The sequence below is a fragment of the Vombatus ursinus genome, unplaced genomic scaffold, assembly GCF_900497805.2.
Source record: "Vombatus ursinus unplaced genomic scaffold, bare-nosed wombat genome assembly UNPS02014809.1, whole genome shotgun sequence".
Taxonomy (NCBI): Eukaryota; Metazoa; Chordata; class Mammalia; order Diprotodontia; family Vombatidae; genus Vombatus; species Vombatus ursinus.
In genome coordinates, this window is record NW_020954587.1 from 5259480 (window position 1) to 5269265 (window position 9786).

The following is a 9786-nucleotide window of genomic DNA, read 5'->3' on the forward strand; positions in this document are numbered from 1 at the left end:
TAGGCACTGGAGCAGAGAACAGGAAATTTAAGACTCGGTTCTCATCCTTAGGGAGCTCACAGTCTTGAAGAATCAGCGAAGGGGAAGAGGTCAAAATAAGCATACCAAATAATTAGAGGAAAATTAGATGTGCAAATGGTAATAAATAATAGACTGCCTATAGTCTCATAACAATAATAATAATAATAATACCTTACCTATCCAATGTAAGCTAAACTCATTTTCTTAAAATTATATTTTATATTATTTATATTTAATATAATTATTTATACATAATTTATAATATATTACATTTCCCCCCCCAAATTTTCTTTATATTAAGCCCAAACCTGCCATATTGAAACTATCTTTGAAATTTAGGTGGTCTTGGGGCCTACAGCTCAAACCATAGTGATCTAAGTTCAAAAGCCAATCCACAAGGAGTTTGGAGCTACCTCCTCTGTGTGTCTGTAGAGGCATGGAAGTTTTGTCGTTTCAGTTGTATCTGACTCTTTATGACCGCATTTAGAGTTTTCCTGGCAAAAAATACAGAGTGATTTGCCATTTCCTTCTCCAGTTCATTTTACAAATGAGGAAACTGAGGCAGTCAGGGTTAAGTGACTTGCCCAGGGTCACACAGCTAGTAAGTGTCTTAATCAATACCGGGTGTTTGCTGAGCATCTATTCCATTCTATAGCTAATGGAACTTTTTGTTTTGTTTTGTTTTTGGAAACTGTTAGAGAGTCAACAAGTATATCATTTCATTTTAATCCAGAACAACTAGAATCATATGACCTATGACCCATTTGTATGGCATTTTATAGTTTTCAAAATATTTCCTTGTCTATATTTCTCAGGTCATTTTTTTTCTCTCCATGTCTTTACTTCTTGTAGTCCCCTTTTCATACCCTCTTTTCTTTGATACTCTCTACTTTTCTTCCCCCTTCCTCTTTCCCTCTCTTACCTAGATAGTCACAAAAAGTGAAATCAAAATAGGTATTTTCATTATTTGTTGTATTCAACAGGAAAGAGGAAAACTTTATGTTCTGTATTTAAAAATAAGGGAGATACTATTGTTCCATAAGAAATGATAAGCAGGCAAACTTCAGAAAAACCTGGGAAGACTTACATAAACTGATGCTGAATGAAGTGAGCAAAACCAGGAGAACATCACATACAGTAACAGCCTCGTTGTGTGATGATCAACTTTGATAGACTTACCTCTTCTTAGCAAGACAAGGATCCTTTAAGACAACTCCTAAAGATCATAATGGAAAATGCTTATCCACTTCCAGAAAAAGAACTATGAAATCTGAATGCAGATCAAAAGTATACTATTTGCTCTCTTTTTTGTTTGTTTCTTCTTTCTTGTGGTTCTTCCTACTGGTTCTAATTTTTCTTTGCAACACGACTAATGTGAAAATATGTTTAATATGAATGTATATGTGGAACCTATATTAGATTACATGCTGTCTTGGAGAGGAGGAAGGGGAAGGAGGGGGAGAAAATTTGGAACTCAAAATCTTATGGAAGTGAATGTTGAAAACTAAAAATAAATTAATTAATTATTTTTAAAAATTAAAAAAAATAAAAGTGAGAGAGTAGAATTTTTTAAAAAGCTAGTTAGGCCTTGATTTTTTTTTAAATGTAGATTAGTAACTCTCAATTTTAAACAAGTTCTCTATCCTTGCTCTACGCACGTACTTTCATGCCCTTCCTGTCCCCTATTACCTATCAAATCATAGGTGGTGCATTATCACCATTTTACAGCTGAGAAAACTGAGGCCACAAGACATGACATGAATTTTCGAAGCTCACATAGCTAGTGAGTGATAAAGTTGAAACTCTCACTTGGCCTTTCTGCTCCCTAATCTATGGCTATTTCTACTACACTATTTGGGGGCAATTAAGTGGCACATCAGATAGAGTGCCAGGCCTGGAGTCAGAAAGATTCATCCTCCTGAGTTCAAATCTGGCTTCAGACACTAACTAGCTGTGTGACCTTGGGCAAGTCATTCTACCCTGTTTGCCTCAGTTTTCTCATTTGTAAAATGATCTGAAGAAGGAAATGGCAAACCAATCCAGTATCTTGGGCAAGAAAACCCCACATGGGGCCATAAGGAGTTAGACACAACTGAAATGACTGAACAACAACAAAAAATGGGGGCAGGGAGTAGTACACATGTCATCTTACCTATTATCATTTCTTGTTCTGCAGTAAAAAAATGATTTTTCCAAGCCACCCAGTCTAGGCCATGTTGTGAGCCTCCATACTTCTGCCTTTCAATTTAAGGCTCCTTCTCTCTCTCTCCTGGTCATCGAAAACAGGGCCATATTGGTTGTGTGTTCCAGAAAGAAGCATTCATTGTGATTAAGTGTGTAGGAAGTATTGGGACCTGTGGGATCACACAGGTTTACCTGTGCCCAACAAACATATCATGAGATGCTCCTAGCCTAAAGGCATAAGCTGATCCTACCTAACAGCACAGAAAGATCAAAGATCAGAGGACAGATGCGCTCCTTAAAGACTTTTTCTCTATCAATGTAAGCTGATTTATATACATTATCTCATTTGACCCTTAACACTGCTGAAGTAGGCAATATAGGTAATGTATAAATGACGAAACTGGTTCTCAAAGAGGTTAGTGACAAGCTGTGTAAGGCAAGGTCTGAACTCAGATGTTCCTGACTCCCAAATCCAGCACTCTATATACTACATTAGGCTATGGGATCTGAGGAGGAGAACCAACTTTAGAGCACAGCAAATCCCAGCAATGGATTCAGGCCTGTGATTTGAGAGAAGATGGCCTGCTCTCAAGCTGAGGGAGAGTGACTCAGAAAGGGCAGGAAAGGTAATAAGCATTTATATAGTGCCCACTATGTACCAGGTACTACACCAAGCACTTTTTACAAATATTACCTCATTTGATTCTTACAGTAACTCTGGGAGGTAAATGTTAATATCCTCATTTTACAGTTAGAAAACTGAGGCAAACAGAGGTCAAATGACTTGCCACACACGGTCACACAGCTAGTAAGTGTCTGAGGCTGGATTTGAACTCAGATATTCCTGAGATATTCCATTGTGCCACCAGGGTGAGAGATGGTATGGATGGAGGGGAGGGCCTGATAGGAGAGGGTAAATCCTGAGGCTTAGGCATATAGTTAGCCCGAATCCACCCCACTGCTACACCTTCATCACCATCAGCACCACCACTATCATTACCAAAGCAAAAAGCAACTGAAATTGTCCTCCCAGATTAACACACACTCACTTTCCATGGTGTATTTTCTTCTCCCCTTAAGGATTGCCCTTGTTTGTTTTAACTTCTTTTTGCCTGTCTAAAAATCACTGGAGTGGGGAGGTGGGCTACAGTAAGGGACCCATATATCCAATAGGATGTCTCTAGGGCTGCACCAGCATCATTGTATGCCTAGTCTTAGATTGTAAGAGGTGGGTAGGTGAAGGGTGAGTAGGGCCAGTCGAAACTAAATAGGATTGTTAGGGCCTCCCTTCTAGGTGGTCTTTAAGCTCTGTTACCTTTTTAAATGGCACTATCTCCACCCACCACCCCCCAGGAGGGGCTGGAAAGGTTTCACATACAGGTGGCCTTTCCCAAGATCTATATATGCTTTACTGTTGCATGTCATAGCAAGAGAGATCTTTACAGTGATAACAAAGCCAGGATTTTCTGTTCTTCGGTCTAAAAAAGACAGACTGGCATCGTGGATGGAAGGCTGATCTTGTCATCAGGAAGAATTGTTTTTGAATCTGCCTCTGAATTTTACTCACCTCCTGCCATGGGGCTGGTGGGATGTGGGGATGGTAATGTACTTAAAATACAGATAAAGAGCTCTATTTCTGGACATTGCCAGAATGTGGGAATTTGTTTTGCTGGACTATGCATGCTTTTGATAAAAGACCTTCTTTCCTTCCTCCTTCCTTCATTTCTTTCTTTTTTCTTTCCTTCCTTCCTTTTTCCTTCCTTTCTGTTCCTTCCTTCCTTTCCTTTTTTTTTTTGTCCTTTCCTTCTTCCCACTGGGTGGTAGCGAAACATATTATAAATGAATGTAAAAACAAACAATTTTATTCAAAAAACAGAATTAGGGAGAGAGGTATTTGGAGTAGTTCAGCATTTATATGAAGATTTCCCAGGATAGGGTGGGGGGTAACCTGCCAAAGGAGAGGTAAACCATCCAGGCTAGAAACAGAGCAGGTCAAAGTTCCTATGCTGATAGGTAGGAGCATCTGAGCATGACCGAACACCGCACTTGCAGTCTGGGCAAAACAGGGCAACCCAATCTCAAAAAAAAAAAAGGCAACAAAACCCCCTGCATTTCCGTCTAATTGGTTTCCTTTATAGTTTCTTATTTTATTTTAAACATTTAAAAATATTATTCTGAGGAAGGGTCCATGGCCTTTACTAAACTGCCAGAGGGTCCATGAATCTTCAAAAAAGGTTAAAACCCCTGCTCTCATGGATCATTTGAGCTAAGGGTTCACATATCGGTCTGGAGTACTCATAGGCTTAGTTGGCCCCAGTGATGCTCCCCTGTCCTCCATATACCTTTGAATGGTTCAAAACCTATAAGCCTTATTCCTTGGTCTGCTTCCCATTACAAATCCATATTTGACAGACTTCTAATACATGAAGCACATGCCAAAGGAAAAGACAAAGAATGCTCCAGTTTAAGGTCTGCATACCTGATGGTCACCTAATGTACCAGAAATCCTGAGCAAAGCATTTTGCTCACCACTCAATGAGCCTGAGTATGGTAGAGCTGGACAAGTAGGGCCCTGTCCTTTCCCTCCCTTTGGCTTCCGTGACAGCTGCACCCCTATAATGGCTAACAGTATGGAGCAGGATGGTTCACAGTGGTTAAGTATTGCTATAATTCTCTCCTCTGAAGCAATGAAGACATCCCTTTCCAGCCTGTGTGGGAGGAATGTAATTCAGTTCTCCTTCAACTACAGAATACATATTGACTCCTTTTCTCCTTATGTGGTCAGGAAATGAGTTTCACTGTTTTTCACTTGGGGGCTTATTATGCAACTGCTTAAAATATGCAACAGGTTGTGGATATTTACATGAGAAGGTTGAAATAACTTCAAAAAAAATAAAAGTGATCTAGTAATGCCAGATTTTGCCAGTTTCATTTTTTTTGACATTTTTAAATGAAGACTTTTTTATGTGTGTGGTTTTATTTAATCTCTTAAACTCTTTAAAGGGATTAATATATATGCATATATAGATGTGGCTGTGATTTAATGACATAATTACCAGCTGCACTTTATAACAAAATCTAAAGTAATTATCACCTCCATAACACCCTGAGGAATATCAGCTTGCCAAGGTGCTGGTGTTTCTGCCAGAGACGATGACATCACAAGTACTTCAGAGTAAGCGCACGTGGTCTAGCCCCTCTGATGTCACACACTGCAGGAGACCACCTTGGGCATCTGCAGGACAAGCAGTTTCCAAGGAACCAATGGAGGAGGTTGGATCCTGGACATCAGCTAGTTATGTGACTGAACCACAGACTCGCACTGGCCTCTTCCACATACATTTGCCTGGTATCTTCCGCAAACTCTCACACTCAGTGTCATAGCTGAAAAGGTATTTGCTCAATGATCCCTGACTCCAGCCTCCTCACCTTAGAGATAAGGAAACTCCAGCCTAGAGATGGTAAAGTGATTTGCCAGAGGTCACTCACAGATTGGACCAAAGCCAGGCCTAGATTCTAGATCTCTTATCTCCAGGCTCTATACCAAGTTATCTCTGAGCAAGCCCCCCTTTTCCCAGTTCTGCTGTCCCAGCACAAGACTGATAATGTGCCACTTTGGCATTTAGTTCAGGGGAGGAGACAATAGTAGACAGCTATATATATATATATGTATATAATACACAAACACACATACACACACATACATATGTACACAATATACATATATATACATGTGCATGTGTATATATGTATATATATACATATATTATGTGTATATATACATATATTATGTGTATATATACATATATTATGTGTATATATACATATATTATGTGTATATATATATATATTAAATAACTCTGGGCCTGGAGTCCAGAAGACCTGAGTTCAAATCTAGCCTCAGATACATATTAGCTGTGTAACATTGGGCAAGTCACTTAACCTCTGTTTGCCTCAGTTTCCTCATCTCTAAAATGGGAATAATAATAGCACCTACCTCCTAGGGTTGTTGTAAGGATCAATCGAGATAATAATTTATAAGCCTTTAACATCATGCCCAGCACATAGTAAGCACTGTGTCAGTGTTAGCTATTAGCTATTAGCTATTATTATTTGGTTGGAAGAAAGGAGTCAATAAGTAGAAAGGGAAAGCAGGAGAGATCTTCCCTAAGTGTTTGCTCCTAGCCAGGACCTCTCTGAGACTGCATTCACCCACATTTCCTTATCGCTTGTAAGGTGATGTAAATCTCAATATCACTTGTAAGATAGTATAAATTTCATTTCCAAATTTTTTCCTAACTCATCCAGAATTTCACAATTATCATGAGGTTAATACTATAATGATTAAGTTCATTGCCAAGTTTCTTATTTAATAAAAATGTATAACTTCCAAAATGGCCTACTAAACTGAACTCAACGGCATTAATATTGAAAAATGAGACTTACATCCCATAGAAGCAGTGTGGCCTATGCAGTAGATAAGTGGAAGGATGGAGAGTTAGGATATCCGGGGCTCAAGTCCTGCTTTTTGACACATACTAACTTGTGTGACCCTTGGCAAGTCACCAAGCCTCTCAATGTTCCAGGCACCTCTCTAAGACTATAATATGTAGAACAAGTGCTTCTCTGTATCCATGGAGGAAGTTTCCTCACTAAGAATTCACCAGATAGATGAAATCACATGTCTAGTCTCCCCTCCAAAAAAACAATTCCAGCTCTGAAACTTGTAGAACTGTGGATACCTCTCTGGGACTCAGTTTCTTCATCAGTAAAATCAGGGGGTTGGACTACATGATCTGGAACGTCCCCTCCAACTATGTTTACAATAGCTTCTGTTGTTTCTTTCACTCCTGGGAGTACCAGTTTGGAAGTCAACAAGAGATCAGAGCTTTAATTCTAGCCACAGTTCTGACATCATCATCCTCATAATCCTCATCATTATTATCCTCATCCTCATCATATAGTGTTTACTATGTGCCAAGCCCAATTATTACCTCATTTGGTCCAGTTTAGCAGCTAGGTGGCACAGTGGATAGAGTGCTGGGCCTGAAGTCAGGAAGACTCATCTTCCTGAGTTCAAAACTGGCCTCAGATACTTACTGTGACCCTGGGAAAGTTACTTAACCCTGTTTGCCTCAGTTTCGTCATCTGTGATATGAGCTGGAGAAGGACATAGCAAACCATTCCAGTATCTTTGCCAAAAAAAAAAACCCAAATGGGGTCATGAAGAGTTGAACAAGACTGAATAACAACAACAACAAATATTATAATAATTAAGCTCATTAACTGGCAAGTAATGGGAGGTAGGTGCTATTATTGTCCTCATTTTACAGATGAGGCAAGCAGGGTTAAGTGACTTGCCCAGGGTCAGTAGGTTTCTCTGAGGCTGTATTTGAACTCAGGTCTTACCGTCTGCAGACCCAGCACTCTATCCACTCTGCCACTTAGCTGCCCCTAATATCATTTAAAGGAGCTGCCTTGGGCAAGGCAAACCTCAGTTTCTTCCTATATAAAATGCCAATAATATTGCTCTGCCTTTCCTCACATGTGTTGTGACATATAAAAGATATAGTGTGTATAAGTGGGCTTTGTAGACTGTACAGATCTGTGCAAATGTAAGGGACCATCATTATTGTCATCATTAACCAATCATGATAGATGCAAAGTTCTCAGTTTTGGAATTCCAAAGTACCAATCTGCAACTGTAGTCAAGGCTGATTTGTTTATTCCTCTATACCAGAAACTGAAATCACAGAAGCTGAGGGATATTTTGTTATGCATCATGCATTTCGGAGCTAATTCATAATGGAATGAATATTCTACCTTTTGACATTTCATAGTAATGGGTCTCATTCCCCCTTTAAATTTCGGGAAACATAAAAGAGCAGGAGGATTCTCATTACAAGTAGCCAAATGTGTTTTTCTTCCATGAAACTATAAAACAGCAGAGGGTACATCACAGCTCCAGATTACGTTCTTGGGTGTCCAGGTAGAATTTGTCTTCATATAGATAAACAGAAAAAAGATTCGATCTCCCTCCCTCTCTGAACTATCCCCACAGAGATAAGTGGGGGAAGGAGATAAGGGGAAGTTTGAGAAATAGCCTTGACCTGTGCTCAAGACTCCTACTTTTGGCTTCAGGCAAGAGGATTCTGGATCATACTGGAACAAGACCAAGACCTGAATTGCCCAGAGAGGGTGCCATGGGGCCCCATCAGTCTCCTCTCTCATCCTCTCACCCCACGATTGAGCTCTCACATCAGAAATGTAGGAGTCAGGCTCTCTTTCTGCCATCTTGCAGCGCTGCCACCATGGTGCATGTGAACATCCTGGCAGACGCTCTCAAAACATCAACAATACAGAAAAGGACGGAAAATGGCAGGTCCTCATTAGGCCATGCTCTAAAGTAATTGTCCAGTTCTTAATTGTGATGATGAAGCATGGTTACATTGGCAAATTTGAGATCATTGATGATCACAGAGCAGGAAAAATTGTTGTGAACCTCACGGGCAGATTAAATAAGTGTGGTGTAATCAGCCCCAGATTTGGTGTTCAGTTGAAAGATCTGGAAAAGTTGGCAGAATAATCTGCTACCATCCCGTCAGTTTGAGTTCCTTGTGCTAACAACCTCAGCTGGCATCATGAACCATGAGGGAGCAAGACGAAAACACACAGGAGGAAAAATCCTGGGATCCTTTTTCTAAGAGTGTAAAATATACATATAAATAAAAATGCTCCAATGGAAAAAAAAAAAAGAAAGAAATGTAGGAGTCAGGCCAGCCCTGAATTAAACTCTCCTTCTGGAAGACACCTCCATATAGATGGTAGACTAAGCATGACCATCCACAAACAGCTCTGGCCTAAGCCACCTTTAGCAGATAAACATGTATTGATCCTGTGCCCAAAAGTCCTTTTCGCTCTCGGTAGATTCTTTTAGTTATTTTGTGCAAAGAATACAGGTGTGCCTTCTTTCAAACGTTTGGAGTAGGGCTCTAGGACTAGGGCAGAGCCTTCTTGGTGCATTCACATCCCTAGTGTCTACCCTTCCGGTCTCCTTACACTTTATACTCCACCCACTAGGTAGTCTTTGATCCAATGACACTGGTCTCCTTGTGCCTTGACCAAGAAATTCCACCTCCCGACTCTGACTCCCATATTTTCTCTGACTGTCTCCCATGCTTGGAATACTCTCCCTCCTCATCCCCCCTCCTGGTTTCCTTTACTTCCCTCAAGTTCCAGCTAAAATCTCACCTTCTACAGGAAGCCTTTCCCAATTCCTCAATACTAGTGCCTTTCCTCTGTTGCTTATTTCCTCTATATCTCATACACTGCTTATTCGTACTTAGTTATTTACATGTTGTCTTCCCCATTAAACTGGGAGCTCTTTGAGGACAGAGCCTATCTTTTACCTTTCTCTCCATCCTTAGAGCTCAGCACAGTGATCAGCACATAGCAGGTGTTTAATAATTTCTTTTGACTGACTGATGTGGAGGATATTGGCCACTGAATCAAAGCCTTCATTAACCATCAGGGATTTGAGGCCCAGATAATACTTGAGCATGGGGGACCAAAATGGGGTTT

At 40.1% G+C, this 9786-nt stretch overlaps 1 pseudogene; it reads left to right on the forward strand.

Annotated features, from left to right (window-relative positions):
• Positions 1–8513: 8513 nt before the first annotated feature.
• LOC114052711 lies at positions 8514–8909 on the forward strand (annotated as a pseudogene).
• Positions 8910–9786: the final 877 nt, after the last annotated feature.